Source organism: Pan paniscus, chromosome 12 (assembly GCF_029289425.2).
Source record: "Pan paniscus chromosome 12, NHGRI_mPanPan1-v2.0_pri, whole genome shotgun sequence".
NCBI lineage: Eukaryota > Metazoa > Chordata > Mammalia > Primates > Hominidae > Pan > Pan paniscus.
Window position 1 is genome coordinate 32,085,294 of NC_073261.2, and position 13,735 is coordinate 32,099,028.

Sequence of the window (13,735 nt, forward strand, 5' to 3'; positions counted from 1 at the left end):
AAAACAACAGAAGAATTTATGCTGTACATATACTTCATTAGGATAAAATTCTGTGGGGTAAGCAGATGAAGGTGAAAAGTAAAATTAGCAACTCTTAAAAAAAGAATAATGACTAGGGTTGGGTGTGGTGGCTTACGTTTGTAATCCCAGCACTTTGGGAGGCCAAGGCAGGAGGATTGCTTGAGCCCAGGAGCTCAAGACCAGCCTGGGCAACATAGTGAGACCCTGTCTCTTAAAAAAAGTTAAAAAAGGGCAACCCCCTTTGGGTCCCCTCCCATTTTACGGGAGCTTTGTTTTCACTCTATTAAATCTTGCAACCACATACTCTTCTGGTCTGTGTTTGTTATGGCTCGAGCTGAGCTTTTGCTCACTGTCCACCCACTGCTGTTTGCCACCGTTGCAGACCTGCTGCTGACTTCCACCCCTCCAGATCCAGCAGGGTGTCCACTGTGCTCCTGATCCAGTGAGGTGCCCATTGCCTCTCCTGATCAGGCTAAAGGCTCACTATTGTTCCTACATGGCTAAGTGCCTGGGTTCGTCCTAATCGAGCTGAACACTAGTCGCTGGGTTCCACGGTTCTCTTCCATGACCCACGGCTTCCAATAGAGCTATAACACTCATCGCATGGCCCAAGGTTCCATTCCTTGGGATCCGTGAGGCCAAGAACCCCAGGTCAGAGAACAAGAGGCTTGCCACAACCTTGAAAGTGGCCCACCACCACCTTGGGAGCTCTAAGAACAAGGACCCCCCCGGTAACATTTTGGTGACCACGAAGGGACCTCCAAAGCAGTGAGAAATATTGGACCACTTTCACTTGCTATTCTGTCCTATGCTTCCTTAGAATTGGAGGAAAATACCAGGCACCTGTCGGCTAGTTAAAAACGATTAGTGTGGCCACCAGACTTAACACTCAGGTGTGAGGCTGTCTGGGAAAGGGCTTTCTAACAACCCCCAATTCTTCTGAGTTGGAAGCGTTGGTCTGCCTGGAACCAGCTTCTGCTTTCAATTTTCCTGGGGAAACTGAGGGCCTACTAGAGGCAGAAAGCTGTCATCTCAAACTCCCAGCATTAGCCGGTTGAGTTCATGGCGCAGCCAGAAGTCTCTACTCAACAGTTGCCCATGCGTGTACCCCTACCTTTCCTTCTGACCCATACCTCCTGGGTCCCGACCATGACTTTCTTGAAAGTGTAGCCCCAAAATTCTCCTTACCTCTGAATCTACTTCCTCTGATCCCTGCTTCCTAGGTACTAATGGTTCAGACTTTCATTTCCTTTCCCAAGTATTAGAGCAAGTTGTATCTCCAAAGGGATCTAAGGAAGCTCTATGCTGTGTCCTTAGGCATCTGGGCTATGAACCCAGGGCGTTTTGTCCCTGGTGTCCCTCCCAATTTAGGCATACAGCTCTTGACATGGGCAGTTATGTGGGACCCATTCCCTATCACCCTTGCCAAGGCCCCAAGTTTGTAAATGCCTAGGAGGATTGCTCTTCCATTGTGTAAGATGCTCTCCTCCCCCGATTTCTACCCAGCTTACCCCTCTGCAATGCAATCTCTAAGCCTTGGCTCCCTGGCCAGGGCCTTAGAACTGATGACCCAGTACTTTAACAATTGGAACTGGGTCTACGACAACATAATAGATCAGAATGAAAGCAAATTGAGTAAGTCAAGGAGAGAAGAGATAGAGAGAGACAGAGAGAGAAAAGAGAGAAGAGAGGGAGACAGGGAAAAAAAGAGACAGAAGTAGTAAAGAAAAAAACAGTGTGCCCTATTCCTTTAAAAGCCAGGGTAAATTTAAAGCCTATAATTGATAATTGAAGGTCTTCTTTGTGACCCTATAACACTCCAATACTAACTTGTTGTCAGTGTAAACAAGGGCATAGTCTGAAAACACTGAGACCACTGACAACCAGTAGCCTTCCTATCAAAAATCCTTAACCCAGGAACCCACGGATGGCCCAAATGCATTCATTCTGTAGCAGAAACTGCTTTGCTAACAGAAGAAAGTAGAAAAGTAACTTTTAGAGGAAACCTCACTGTGAGCACCCCTCACCAGTTCAGAATTATTCTAAGTCAAAAAAGCAAAAAGGTAGCTCACTAACTCAAAAATCTTAAAGTATGGGGCTATTCTGTTAGAAAAAGGTGATTTAACATTAACCACTAAAAATTCCCTTAACCCAGCAGATTTCCTAATAGGGGATTTAAATCTCAATTACCATACAAAGGTCCGACCAGATCTAGGAGGAACTCCCTTCAGGACAGGACTATAGATGGCTCCTCCCAGATGATTGAGAAACAAACCACAATGGGTATTCAGTAATTGATAGGGAGACTCTGGGTATTCAGTAATTGACAGGGAGACTCTTGTGGAAGCAGAGTTAGGAAAATTGCCTAATAATTGGTCTGCTCAAATGTGCAAGCTTCTTGCACTCAGCCAAGCCTTAAAGTACTTACAGAATCAAAAAACTCTATCTCAATCCTTACTCAAAAGGTTACCTACACCCTCTCTGAAACGAATTTGCATAAGAACTGTTGTTTAAGGGAATGCATCTTGATAGGGATATAATGTTACTGCTAGATCAGACACTAACCCCAAATGAGAGAAGTGCCGCCATAACTGCAGCCCGAGAGTTTGGCGATCTCTGGTATCTCAGTCAGGTCAATGATAGGATGACAACAGAGGAAAGAGAACAATTCCCCACAGGCCAGCAGGCAGTTCCCAGTGTAGACCCTCACTGGAACGCAGAATCAGAACATGGAGATTGGTGCTGCAGACCTTTACTAACTTGCGTGCTAGAAGGACTAAGAAAAACTAGGAAGAAGGCTATAAATTATTCAATGATGTCCACCATAACACAGGGAAAGGAAGAAAATCCTACTGCCTTTCTGGAGAGACTAAGGGAGGCATTGAGGAAGCATACCTCTCTGTCAACCTGACTCTGTTGAAGGCCAACTAATCTTAAATGATAAGTTTATCACTCATTCAGCTGCAGACAGTAGAAAAAAACGTCTAAAGTCTGCCTTAGGCCCAGAGCAAAACTTATAAACCCTATTGAATTTGGCAACCTTGGTTTTTTATAATAGAGATCAGGAGGAGCATGCGGAACGGGATAAACGGGATAAGAAAAAGGCCACTGCTTTAGTCAGGGCTCTCAGGCAAGCAGACTTTGGAAGCTCTGGAACACGGAAAGGCTGGGCAAATCAAATGCCTAATAGGGCTTGCTTCCAGTGTGGTCTTCAAGGACACTTTAAAAAAGACCGTCCGAATAGAAATAAGCCACCCCCTCGTCCATGCCCCTTATGTCAAGGGAATCACTGTAAGGCCCACTGCCCCAGGGGATGAAGGTCCTCTGAGTCAGAAGCCACTAACCAGATGATCCAAGCAGCAGGACTGAGGGTGCCCGGGGCAAGTGCCAGCCCATGCCATCACCCTCACAGAGCCCGGGGTATGCTTGACCACTGAGGGCCAGGAGGTTAACTGTCTCCTGGACACTGCTGTGGCCTTCTCAGTCTTACTCTCCTGTCCTGTCCTCCAGATCTGTCACTATCTGAGGGGTCCTAGGACAACCAGTCACTAGATACTTCTCCCAGCCACTAAGTTGTGACTGGGGAACTTTACTCTTTTCACATGCTTTTCTAATTATGCCTGAACGCCCCACTCCCTTGTTAGGGAGAGACATTCTAGCAAAAGCAGGGGCCATTATACACCTGACATAGGACTGTTTTACCCCAAGAATTCAGGGGTAGCCCCCATCTATTTGGCCAGGCATTAGCCCAAGACTTCAGACAGTTTTAATACCTGGACACTCATGTCCTTCGGTACGTGGATGATTTACTTTTAGCTGCCCGTTCAGAAACCTTTTGCCATCAAGCCACCCAAGTGCTCTTAAATTTCCTCGCCACCTGTGGCTACAAGGTTTCCAAACCAAAGGCTCAGCTCTGCTCACAGCAGGTTAAATACTTAGGGCTAAAATTATCCAAAGGCACCAGGGCCCTCAATAAGAAATGTAACCAGCCTATACTGGCTTATCCTCATCCCAAAACCCTAAAGCAACTAAGAGGGTTCCTTGACATAACAGGCTTCTGCCAAATATGGATTCCCAGGTAAGGCAAAACAGCCAGATCATTATATACACTAATTAAGGAAACTCAGAAGGCCAATACCCATTTAGTAAGATGGACACCTGAAGCAGAAGCGGCTTTCCAGGCCCTAAAGAGGGCCCTAACCCAAGCCCCAGTGTTAAGCTTGCCAACAAGGTAAGACTTTTCTTTATATGTCACAGAAAAAAACAGGAATAGCGGCTGGGTGCGGTGGCTCACGCCTGTAATCCTAGCACTTTGGGAGGCCAAGGCGGACAGATCACGAGGTCAGGAGATTGAGACCATCCTGGCTAACACGATGAAACCCCATCTCTACTAAAAATACAAAAAATTAGCCAGGCGTAGTGGCAGGCACCTGTAGTCCCAGCTACTTAGAAGGCTGAGGCAGGAGAATGGTGTGAACCTGGGAGGCGGAGCTTGCAGTGAGCCGAGATGGTGCCACTGCACTACAGCCTGGGCAACAGAGCAAGACTCTGTCTCAAAAAAAACAAAAAACAAAAAGCAAACAAAAAAAGGAATAGCTCTAGGAGTCCTTACACAGGTCCAAGAGACCAGCTTGCAACCCGTGGCATACTGAGTAAGGAAACTGATATAGTGACAAAGGGTTGGCCTCACTGTTTACGGGTAGTGGTGGCAGTAGCAGTCTTAGTATCTGAAGCAGTTAAAATAATACAGGGAAGAGATCTTACTGCGTGGACATCTCATGATGTGAACGGCATACTCACTGCTAAAAGAGACTTGTGGCTGTCAGATAACCGTTTCCTTAAATATCAGGCTCTACTACTTGAAGGGCCAGTGTTGCGAATGCACATTTGTGCAACTCTCAGCCACATTTCTTCCTAACAATAAAGACAGAACACAACTGTCAACAAGTGATTGCTCAAACCTATGCCGCTCGAGGCGACCTTCTAGAGGTTCCCTTGATTGATCCCGACCTCAACTTGTATACTAATGGAAATTCCTTTGTAGAAAAAGGACTTCGAAAAGCGGGGTATGCAGTGGTCAGTGATAATGGAATACCTGAAAGTAATCTCCTCACTCCAGGAACTAGTGCTCAGCTGGCAGAACTAATAGCCCTCACTCGGACACCAGAATTAGGAGAAGAAAAAAGGGTAAATATATATACAGACTCTAAGTATGCTTACCTAGTCCTCCATGCCCATGCAGCAATATGGAGAGAAAGGGAATTCCTAACTTCCGAGGGAACACCTATCAAACATCAGGAAGCCATTAGGAGATTATTCTTGGCTCTACAGAAACCTAAAGAGGTGGCAGTCTTACACTGCCAGGGTCATCAGAAAGTAAAGGGAAAAAGAAGGGAACTGCCAAGCGGATATTGAAGCCAAAGATCCGCAAGGCGGGACCCTCCATTAGAAATGCTTATAGAAGGACCTCTAGTATGGGGTAATCCTCTCCGGGAAACCAAGCCCCAGTACTCAGCAGAAGAAATAGAATGGGGAACCTCAGGAGGACATAGTTTCCTCCCCTCAGGATGGCTAGCCACTGAAGAAGGAAAAATACTTTTGCCTGCGGCTAACCAATAGAAATTATGTAAAAGCCTTCACCAAACCTTTCACTCTTACTGCACCCCCTGTATGCCGCTGTACTACCATTAGCTCCCCTTACCAAGAGCTTCTATGAAGAATGCGGCTTCCCGGAAATATTGATGCCCCATCGTATAGGAGTTTTACTAAAGTTGCGGAAACCCCACTTTCACTGCCCACACCCTTATGCCCCTGCACTTCAGGCTACACATTTCAATCCCTGTATCTTTAACCTCCTTGTTAAGTTTGTCTCTTCCAGAATCGAAGCTGTAAAACTACAAATTGTTCTTCAAATGAAGCCCCGGATGCAGTCCATGACTAAGATCTACTGTGGACCCCTGCTAGCCCATGCTCCGATGTTAATGACATCGAAGGCACCCCTCCCGAGGAAATATCAACGGCATGATCCCTAGTATGCCCAAATTCAGCAGGAAGCAGAGCGGCCGTCGGCCAACCTACCCAACATCACTTGGGTTTTCCTGTTGAGAGGGGGGACTGAGAGACAGGACTAACTGGATTTCCTAGGCCAACTAAGAATTCCCAAGCCTAGCTGGGAAAGGTGACTGCACCCACCTTTAGACATGGGGCTTGTAACTCAGCTCACACCCGACCAATCAGGCAGTAAAGAGGGCTCACTAAAATACAGATGAGGCTAAAGCAGAAGGTAAAGAAATAGTCAAATCATACATTGCCTGAGAGCACAGGGGGAGGGACAATGATCGGGATATAAACCCAGGCAATCGAGCAGGGAGTGGCAACCCCCTTTGGGTCCCCTCCCATTTTATGGGAGCTCTGTTTCACTCTATTAAATCCTGCAACTGAAAAAAAAAAAGTTAAAAAGAATAATGATAGGTACTAAATTGCTATGATATAGATTCCATTGGATACATTTGAAAATGATGTAACATCTTTATTTTAAAATAATATTTACAACAATCCAGAAATGGTGTAATGTGCAATCATTTAAACTCATAATCTTGGATCACCTTAAAAAATGCAAAGTTGGGATATAGTTTTTCAACATTGTTCTGGGGATACACAAGTAAACAAAGTTTGTTGATAACAGGTGGAGCACCATGGCTCATGCCTGTAATCCCAACATTTTGGGAGGCTGAGGCAGGTGGATTTCTTGAGCCCAGGAGTTCGAGACCAGCCTGGTCCACATGGCAAAACCCTGTCTCTACAAAAAAATACAAAAATTAGCCAGGCATGGTAGCATGCACCTGTAGTCCCAGGTACTTGAGAGGCTGAAGCAGGAGAATTGCTTGAGCTGGGAGGCGGAAGTTGTAGTGAGCAGAGATCAAGCCACTGCACTCCAGCCTGGGTGACAGAGTGAGACCCTGTCTCAAAAAAAAAAAAAAAAAAAAAAGTTGGTTTATTTGAAGGGAGGTCATCTGAGACAGTACTATTAGAACCTTAAAAAAAGTGACAGAATTCTGTCAAAAAATTGATTTTTAAATTTCTAAACAGGAAGAAATGATAGGGAGGTACAGAAATAGAGGCAGGAAACATACAGTCGTCCCTTGGTATCTGCGGGGGATTTGTTCCAGGACTTCCTGTGGATGCTCAAGTCCCTGATATAAAATGGCACAGTATTTGCACATAATCTATGTACATACTCCCATATACTTTAAATCATCTCTAGATTCCTTATAACTAATACAGTGTAAATGCTCTACAGTTGTTATACTGTATTGTTTAGGGGAGGGGTGCTCACAGCGCATTACCGCCTGAACTCTGCCTCCTGTCAGTTCAGCGGTGACACTGGATTCTCACAGGAGAGCGAACCCTATTGTGAACTGTGCATGCTAGGGATCTAGGTTGCTATGAGAATCTTACTAATGCCTGATGATCTGAGGTGAACAGTTTCATCCCAAAACCATCCTACCCCGTCCGTGGAAAAACTGTCTCCCATGAAACCAGTCCCTGGTGCCAAAAAGTTTGGGGACCACTGGTTTAGGGAATAATGACAAAAAAGTGGGTACATGTTTAGTATAGATGCAATTTTTTTTCCCCAAATATTTTCCATCCACAATTAGTTGAATCCCTGGATGCAGAACCCGTAAATACAAAGGGCCACCTGTATATGCCATTGTTTTTAAAAAAATATAGGCCGGGCGCGGTGGCTCACGCCTGTAATCCTAGTACTTTGGGAGGCCGAGGCGGGTGGATCACGAGGTCAGGAGTTCAAGACCAGCCTGGCCAAGATGCTGAAACCCCGTCTCTACTAAATATACAAAAATTAGCTGGGCGTGGTGGCACGCGCCTGTAATCCCAGCTACTTCAGAGGCTGAGGCAGGAGAATCGCTTAAACCCGGGTGCCAGAGGTTGCAGTGAGGCAAGATCAAGCCACCGCACTCCAGCCTGGGCAACAGAGCAAGACTTCGTCTCAAAAAAAAAAAAAAAAAACAAAAAACTTAGCAGTGGAAAGAGAAGTGGTATCTAGAAAGGGGAAGAGTTAAAGCCTCTTTTTAAAGACTTTTATCCCCAAAGCCTTTTTTGAAGATGAACTCGATTATGTTTATGTACTGATGGGAAACAGGCAGTAGGATGGAGAAAATGGCTGCATTAGAGAGGCTCAGCGGGAGTTTCTGAGGATTCGTTTGGTTTATAGGATATTGGTAGAAAACTTATGCATACATATAAAATCAAACCCACAAAGTACTCCTTTTTTTTTTTTTTTTTTTTTGAGACAGAGTCTCCCTCTGTAGCCCAGGCTGGAGTGCAATGGCATGATCTCGGCTCACTGCAACGTCCGCCTCCCAGGTTCAAGCAATTCTCCTGCCTCAGCTTCCCAAGTAGCTGGGATTACAGGCATGCACCACCACACCTGGCTTACTTTTGTATTTTTAGTAGAGATGGGGTTTCACCATGTTGGCCAGGCTGGTCTCGAACTCCTGACCTCAGGTGATTCGCCCGCCTTGGCCTCCCAAAGTGCTGGGATTACAGGCGTGAGCCACCGCACCCGGCCAAAGTGCTCCTTTAAAAAAATTATTATTATTAAGAAATCCACTTCTCTAACTGTCACAAAGTCCAGGCTGAGTTAACAGTGATGAGTTCCGGAGGTAACTCCACCCCACTCCGGGTTTTCTGGTTACAATCACTGTATTCACTCTCCACCTCAACTGAAAACCCAGACTCAGGAAGCCTCAAGCCCTGCCCTTCTATTCCTGGCAGATGCCAAGGCCAACTATGTAGGAGGCTTTTTTAGAGAAGACACTTCGTCTTCCCAAAAGACAAACCCTCCACTCTGCTTTATGAGGCAGATAGCAACAACAAACCACCAATGGGTTGGGGCTTGCGCAGGCCTCATTGGCTCCTTTTAAAAATGTTTTTAGAGAGAGGGTTTGCAAACCCAGCACTTTGGGAGGCCGAGGCAGGCAGATCGCCTGAGGTCAGGAGTTCGAGACCAGCCTGGGCAACATGGTGAAACTCCGTCTCTACTAAAATACAAAAAATTTGCTGGGCATGGTGGCATGGGCCTGTAATCCCAGCTACTTGGGAGGCTGAGGCATGGGAATTGCTTGAACCCAGGAGGCAGAGGTTGCAGGGAGCCGAGATCCAGCCTAGGCAACACAGTGAGACTCTGTCTCAAAACAAAACAAAACAAAACAAAACAAAAAACCCCTGGCTAAACACGGTGTCAAATACTACTTTCTGTTACATACACATTTCTTCTTCACTGCTTTCCAGATGAAATAAAACCTCATTAATCCAACCTAAAATCGGACAGGCTGGATAGGAAAGACCTAAATTTCGGTTCCCAGGAAAGCATAATCTCTCTTTGGAGAAACAGTTACTTTTATTAAGAACGTCTAAAATCGCATAACTCTTTAGCTACAGTAAAATTCCTAAATGACTTGGAACCAGCAGTCCATTTCACACCAAGACAGTTTATAATATTTTTTCTTCTGTCAATAAGGCGCTTAAATATAAGATTTAAAAGGGTAAGGAAACAACTTAGCAGCTTTGTTTTAATGAGGCTGGATACAGAATAGTAATTTAATACACTTTGAGATCATTTAGCCAGGTTGCTCACAGGTGAGTAAATCTGTTTACCTTCCAACACTGTCACCTTTGGGTCAAAAAGAGAGGGACAGCTACTACTTGACCTAGGGCATCTGCCCCAACAAACTCTCTTCTGTTGCTCTTTTACCAAAAGGCTGACATATTTGCAGACTGCGACGGGCCACCTGCCCATGTGACTCCCTCTGGACTGTCCTGGGCGCTCAGGCTGTGACACGGGTCCATTCTTGGACCGAGGAGTTAGCAGAGAGGAATGTTTGGGGTGCTTCTGGGAGAGCCAGGAGGGGAGGCCGGGGAAGGTTTTGATGGCAGGCGTCGAAGGAAGGTTTTGATGGCAGGCGTCGAAGGCCTGAGGAGTCCCCCTTCACCAGTGGTGTCTTTACTGCCCCCTACCCCAACCTGGTGTAACCACCCAATGGGTTCACCTTGCCTGCTGCATAGACAGAGCTGATTTATCAAGACAAGAGAATTGCAATAGAGAAAGAGTAACTCACGCAGAGCCCACTGTGCGGGAGACCAGAGTTTCATCATTACTCAAATCAGTGTCCCTGAGCATTTGGGGATCAATTTTTTTTTTTTTTTGAGATGGAGTCTCGCTCAGTTGACCAGGCTGGAGTGCAGTGGCATGATCTCAGCTCACTGCAACCTCTGCCTACTAGGTGCAAGCAATTCTCCTGCTTCACTCAGCCTCCCTAATAGCTGGGATTACAGGGGTGCACTACCATGCCCAGGTAACTTTTGTATTTTTAGTAGAGACGGGATTTTGCTATGCTGGCCAGGCTGGTCTTGAATTCCTGACCTCAAGTGATCTGCCTGCCATGGCCTCCCAGCAAAGTGCTGGGATAACAGGCGTGAGCCACTGCACTGCACCTGGCCCAGAGACTTTTTTTTTTTTTTTTTGTGAGACAGTCTCGCTCTGTTACCCAGGCTAGAGTGCAATAGCGCTATTGTGGCTCACTGCAACCTTGGCCTCCTGGGTTCAGGCGATTCTCCTGCCTCAGCCTCCCAAATAGTTGGGATTATAGGCGCCCACCACCATGCCTAATTTTTGTATTTTTTGTAGAGACGAGGTTTCGCCACGTTGGTTAGGCTGGTCTCAAACTCCTGACCTCAGGTGATCCGCCCACCTCAGCTTCCCAAAGTGCTGGGATTAAAGGCATGAGCCACTGTGCCAGGCCCCAACCCAGAGTTTTAAAGGAGACTTTGGTGGGTGGGGGAAGGTCAGTGAGTCCAGAGTGCTGATTGGTTGGGTCCCAGATGAAATCATAGGGAATTGAAGCTGTCATCTTGCACTGAGTTGTTTCCCGGTTGGGGGCCACAGATCAAATGAGCCATTTTATCCATCTGGGTGGTGCCAGCCGATCCATCAAGTGCAAGGTCAGCAAAATACCTCAAGCACTGATCTTAGGAGCAGTTCAGGGAGGGTCAGAATCTTGTAGCCTCTTAAACCTTAACTTCTAACCTTGTGGCTAATTTGTTAGTCCTACAAAGGCAGTCTAGTCTCCAGGCAAGAAGGACCTTTGTTTTCAGAAATGGCTGTTATCCTCTTTGTTTTAAACTATAAATTACGTCCCTCCCAAAGTTAGTTCAGCCTATGCCCAGGAATGAATAAGGACAACTTGGAGGTTAGAAACAAGATGGAGTTGGTTAGGTCAGATCTCTCTGTCTCAGTTATAATTTTGCAATGGTGGTTTCAATCCCTCCCTTTGGGTTTATAACACCTTTATCTTAAGGTGTTGTTAATGAAGATGGAAAAAGGGCAAAGACTTTAACTTCTTCCTACTAACCAGGGGTGTAGTGAGGGGTAGGTGTTGACTCCAAGGTGAGGAGTGGAACCACTTTGCAACTGTCTGAGTGTACTCCTGCAGGCCTGACTGGGGTTCCAAGGCTTGCATGGCAAAGGCATTAGTATTGCCACCTATAGTTTTCGTACTGTGTTTAAGGGAACCGTGTACTATAAGGGAAATAATGAGTACTAGGGTAAGGAGTGCAGTTCCCAGTTTTAAAAGTAAAGATTTAAAAGCATTAGCCTGGGAACTTGTAGCCCACAAAGAATTTAGGATTTAGTTCAAACTGCAGAAAAAAACTTAAGAACAGTTAACAAAAGGTGTACCACAGTTTTTCTTCTGAAGCATAATTTTTCTCTCTCCAGTTCCCATTTTTATTAAAAACAAATCATGACAGAACTGATTTGTTTACAAAATAAACCGCAGTCTTATTGTACTTGGCCTGATGATTTGCATAAAGTGAAGCAAGAATAATTATTTTTCACATAGGCTTTGTTTTTTTTTGAGATGAAGTCTTGCTCTGTGGCCCAGGCTAGAGTGTGGTGGTGCGATCTTGGCTTACTGCAACCTCCGCCTCCCAGGCTCAGGCGATTCTCCTGCCTCAGTCTTCCAAGTATCTGGGATTACAGGTATCTGCCACCACGCCCAGCTAACTTTTTGTATTTTCAGTAGAGACAGGGTTTCACCATGTTGGCCAGGCTAGTCTCAAACTCCTAACATTGTGATCTGCCTGCCTTGGCCTCCCAAAGTGCTGGGATAACAGGTGTGAGCCACTGCGCCTGGTCTTCACATAGGCTTTTAAAATTGGCTTTGATGGAACTCTGTTCCATAAGAAATCTTAGATAAGACCTTTTTAAAGCCAAGCCCAGCCATGGGTTTGTACCCTCGAATACCTATGAGTTGGGTAAATTCCTCTCCTCTTGAGGTGTCAAGATAACTTAGGTCTCCTGAGCCTGTTAGAAAGTGACATTCTTTACTTACCACAGGTCAGGAACCTCGTACAGGGACTGTTTTGACATAGTATGAGGCCAGATTTCCCAAGGGGCTCTATAAGTCAATTTTTTGGCTTATTGGCTCTATAAGTCAACTTTGTTTTTTTTTTTTTGAGACGGAGTCTCGCTCTGTCACCCAGGGTGGAGTGTAGTGGCGCGATCTCGGCTCACTGCTGCAAGCTCCACCTCCCGGGTTCACGCCATTCTCCTGCCTCAGCCTCCCGAGTAGCTGGGATTACAGGTGCCCACTACCACGCCCGGCTAATTTTTTGTATTTTTAGTAAAGACGAGGTTTCACCATGTTAGCCAGGATGGTCTGGATCTTCTGACCTCGTGATCCGCCCGCCTCGGCCTCCCAAAGTGCTGGGATTAAAAGTGTGAGCCACCATGCCCGGCCTAGAGCTCTTTTTTCTAAGAAAAAATCCTTTTAAGGCCAGGCACGGTGGGTCATTGAATCGTGAATTCAATGGGTGGTCTCTGAGCAGTCACCCTGAATCAGGCCTGTTAAACTTCTTTCAGGGCTCACTGAATGTGACTAGATAAATAAGGAGTGTTCTCCAAGTTAGGCCTGCTGGATTTTCATCAGCAATTCCTTCAGAGATCCCCTCCATATATACAAACACACACACGAAGACAAGACAGACAGAAGGCCTTCCAAATTAAGGTCCTAACCAAGAACTCCAAGAGTACCCCTTCCAAACTATCCTCCTATTCTCCACCTGACAAATCTCCCTGAAATATTCCTGATTGAGAAGTCTCCCGAACCAAGACTCTTCCTAGTTAGGGAGAGCCAACTGAGATGCCCCAGGAGCCAAACTGAGACAGACACCCCATGGTGGAGCTACAGACACCCACCATGTGGCTACAGAATCAGTCCGGAGAAGGAAGGAGGCACTGGCAGCACCTAGGATACTCACCAACCTGACACCCCATGATGGGGCTATAGCTACAGACACTCCATGACCTGGCTACAGCGCCCCGCCATGGAGCTACAGATACCCTGTGACAGGGCTACAGTTATGGGATGTCTCCCCAGGACTATTTCTCCATTGCGATTAAGTCCATGCATATTGGGCTAGCAGTGCCCCACTGGCAGAGACGGTGCCAGAGTTAGCCCCTAGTCCAAGAGAACTATGTGGCCGCTTAGGCTGGCCTCTGGATCTGTCACCAGAGGTGGGGCTACCGAACCATGGACAGGTAGCCACAAGGGGTATCCCAGACGAACCCCCAAATTTGTAACCATACAATGGGTTCACCTTGCCCACTGCCTAGACAGAGCCGATTTATCAA

At 46.2% G+C, this 13,735-nt stretch overlaps 1 protein-coding gene across 4 annotated transcripts in view; it reads right to left on the reverse strand.

Annotated features, from left to right (window-relative positions):
* Positions 1 to 13,735, reverse strand: part of LOC134728636 (uncharacterized) — a 38,318-nt gene that overhangs the window by 23,490 nt on the left and 1,093 nt on the right. The gene's annotated exons all lie outside the window — the stretch shown is intronic.